Source organism: Procambarus clarkii, chromosome 71 (genome assembly GCF_040958095.1).
Source record: "Procambarus clarkii isolate CNS0578487 chromosome 71, FALCON_Pclarkii_2.0, whole genome shotgun sequence".
Taxonomy (NCBI): Eukaryota; Metazoa; Arthropoda; class Malacostraca; order Decapoda; family Cambaridae; genus Procambarus; species Procambarus clarkii.
Window position 1 is genome coordinate 15,815,667 of NC_091220.1, and position 4,321 is coordinate 15,819,987.

Genomic DNA, 4,321 nt, shown 5'->3' on the forward strand with positions numbered 1-4,321 from the left:
AATTATTCATATTTGGAAAGAGTGTGCAATTTTGTTAGGAGTGTAGCAATATATTTGTTTCTTGAGTTCTAAACTGTTAGATGCATGTTGCATCAATAGGATAATTGTATTAGGGTAGTATAATAGCATGTATAGTATTAAAGACAATAAGCTTCTGGCACGTTACAGTATCTACATTATAAACATTTTTGACTTACTCGGTTATTGACACAAGAGAGCAGTGCTTAAAACATTTAAGTATTAAAATTGTCTTGAATGGTATTTATCACACTAACTTGCAATTTTGTTAAATGGAAATACTGTGTAAATAAATTTGTATAATGTTTCTGTTTATCATTAGTCTCTTGTGTTGATGGGGCGAGACAACACTTGTCCGGAGAAGTACAAGATGGAGGATATTTGTGACATACTAAGCATTATTTTATGTAGGTATATAAATTAGGAGGAGATGAATCCTGCCGCCAGGGAGACTGCGGGGTCAAATAATGTGGATTTGTAATATCCCAATATATAAGTATTGTACAGTACTGTATTGAAGGTCTCCAAATATTGCACGCACAACAGATTAAAAACAAAATTGTTACAGTACTGGTATGACCAGAAGTATTAGACTAATAATTCTGGCATGAATCTTATCTAAATTTTGTTTAGCCCCGTTGGCAAGGTGAATGGTTGTTGTGTGCGGCCTGCAGGTAGCTGGTGGTGGCTCTTGCTCCCCTCTCCAGCCTACTGTGATGGTGCATAAGTGAACAGCATTCTGTGTTAGCTAAGCATGGCTACTTGTATATTCCCCTATTTTTCTTCATCTGGTAGTTAAGCCTACCCAGCAGCTGCAGCCCCTGAGGGACATGCCTTTTTGGTGAGTTGACCAGGGTAAAAGGAAGGTTCAGTGTGGAACACCTGAATCAATCGGTGTAGAAAATTGTCGGGTTAGACATTGGGTCAAGTGGGTATTGCGGGGATGGTGTCCCTAGTGGTGCCTGGGATACCGTTTGGCCCTTCAGTGGCGACCCCGCATACAGTACACTGTTCGGGTTGCCTCTGAGGTTACTTGCCAATATGCTTATGCCTTCCCTTGTTGGGTGGGGGTGCAGGGTAGCAAAGTCTAATTCTCCTTCTCAGGCTCTCAGGGTGTGCGACCAGGTCACAGAGTTGGACTGTGTTGGAAGAGCAGGCTCTAGCTATGGTAGGTTCACACCAGGCTCTGTCTTTGACCACCCCTTTGGATCCTCTTTCTTCTCCAACCTCTTTCTTGGCAGGGTTGACCTCAGAGCTTCGGTGGCGATTTCCACATCACCTGGAGTGACTCGAACTTTGATGATTTGACTCACTTTTCCCCCTTCCTTCCGATAGGTCTGAGGTGATGTCCTCGGCACCGAGTTCACAGGTTTTCTGCAAACAGCTGCTTCATTCCAGGACCTGTTTGTTTCCTCTGTGGTCCAAATATTTTGATGCCTACCATAATGGCCGTGTCTGTCCTGATGATTTGCACGCACGCGCGCACACAGACTAGGTGAGTACAGACACTTATAACTTTCCCCCCCCCCCTCCCTTCCCCATGTTAAGACAGGACTGAGAACCTGTCATGAGGATATTAAATATATCCTCAAGGCCCAAATTTATCGTCTTCCCAATTAACACGTTCACTCGACCTCCTCGTGATCATCATCATTCTCTTAAGGTAGTAAAGGTAACTTATGATAGTTGGACCCTCCCATCTTGGGTAATTCTTGTTGGTACCTAGTGCTGTTCTAGAATATGTTCTCTCTCCACACCTTTGCAATAGATTAGAAATTTGGGCAGGGAACCTTAAAATGTAGTACACAGTGAGGTGTCTTTTCGCATCTGCTCTCCCCTGCATGTCATCATTCCTGTCCCTCCCCGACACCACCACTTCCTTGCAGGACCTTGTTTACTCACCAATGCTCCTAGCCCCAACCTGTTCTACTGGCTTTACCTATGCTCTCCCAATCCTGATTTCTTTGATCCTAATCTTACCTAGTTCTGTGCCTTTTATCTTTACTTTTTTTACTTTGCTGTTCTCTCCCACCACCATTCATGCATCTCTTTATAGTACGTCCCAGTTTTTTAAATTTGTCTTGCTTGCCTATTGTATTCTAGGGGTAATTTCTCCCTCGTTAGAATCCTCGGCAAGTCCAATACTTTTGCTGTCGCTCGCCTTCTGACATTTATTTCATATTGGCATCTCCAGTGATATTTAGTCCCTTTTACATATCCAGCAACACAGACGATGGCCACGTAGTTTTCCCAGCTTGGCATTTATTTTTTTAATTACATTTCATAGGCTCTTCATCTGGGAAGAAATTTAAATAACTCCATTAGTTAATTTTACAATTTCCTTACAAAGTGAAAAACATCTTAAGAAATACTGTATACAGAACATTTGTAATGGACTCATTGATCTAACCCTTCTGGTCATACCCAAGAATGCAAGTCTACAGGAACAACTTGCTTCTAAAATATACTACTGTTTTATATATTTTTTTCCTTCACACACGGTGAATGGTATCCCTTTTGGGACCAATTTACTATACACAAGTGTAAAGCATTCCTCCTTTACTTACTTTCAAGTTCTGTTAATTAAAACTTCCCATATTACATGCAAACCAGAGAGTAATTAAAATCTGCAGTACAAACAAAATGACATACTGTATTTACGTTTCTAAAAACCACAATGTATTTACCATGCAATGTTAGCAGTGTGATCCACTTTTACACGTTTTTACTCATTTGGTTCGAATGCGAGATTATGTAACTCAAATGCAACAGAACTTCAATGTCAAGTGTTAGTAGGAATTGCTTACGTAACGTAACAATTCAGTATAATAGTACAGCATTGTTGTTTTTAAGAGTTTGGTTTACTCTGAATAAAGTTTAAAAAAAAAGCTTTGTTTTAAATATACCACAGGAAAATTACACATCAAAATACAGTATACTGTATATAGCAGTTTCTCAAAATTCTCCAAAATTAAAAAATCCTGCGGCAAGAGTATTAAAGTGAAACATTGCAATGCATACCAGCACAAGTAATGCTGTATAGGCAACAGCATTGGCAAGTTCTGAGCAACCTTTGCATAATGTGAATTTTCAACTATATATATATAAAATATAGATTCCTAACAATATTAATATACTATATTAGGAATACGATTTCCTGATTTTAATTATATTAGGTTAAGATAGAAATTTGATCAAAATCTAATCTATCCTATGTTAGTTTCGACTCAAATTATAAAATATCATTCATACACAGGTACAATATAATTAGATGATGGTGCAAATGTGGAGACTTATTTGAGACTTTTCTGTAGTCTCAGAGAAGGAAATAAAGAGCATTCAGATAATATCGTTTTGTCCCTGATTTTGTGAGCACTTGCTTCCCCTGCAACCTCATTTTTGTAATTATATACTTTATTGTACACGATTAAATGATTGCGAATTGTGTAGCATTAACATACAAACATCAGTGCCATTATAAGTGAAATGAAAAATAAACCAAAAGAATTAATAAATGGATACAGTATTACAAATCAAACACCTCTTCTGGGGTTGGATATGTGCTCAAAATGCAGGCATTTCCACTCTAAACTGTGACACTCAGTTGCTGGAACAGGAAATTTGTCGCTCTTTGGTCTTTTGTAACCCTAATTAGTTTGTGGCCCAGTTCTTACAGTAACCTCATTGCATATTTGTCTACGAACCAAGGAGATTCAGATCCAATCAGAAGAAAACTATCAATGTGCCAGACCTGTATTTGATAGCTTTCTACTTTTCCAGAAAGAAGCAGTGCCACCTCTATCAATTACACTGCTTTGAGGGTAGGTACTGGGTATTGGTCAATATGGAGTTGCATGTGTGTCATCTTTTAGGCTTGGTGGAGAGAGTGAGGGGTGTGCAATAATGTCCCACTGACTGGCTCCTTCGATGAACTTCTGATCACGAGCTCTCAGTCTCTCTCATGCGCTCTTAATAGGATCTTCCCTACCAAGTTACTGGCAGCATTGCACAAAGGTAAGAATGCTAGTAGTGCTACCTCTGGGGAATAGGCATACGCAAACCACCAAAGTCACGACTCAGTTATGCACAATTAACAAGGAGAGAAATAAAAAATCTGAGTGCTTTCTACCATTTAACACAGAGTGCAATATGTATTTGATGTTTTTAATATATTAAAGTACTTCGATTCTTTTAATTTTCTTTTCCTTGTGGTCAACAGCCTTTAACAAGTTATTATTCAACTGTTATCAAATAAAATTTCTAAATATAAAGTTAACTTTATTTGGATAATAAAACTATATAC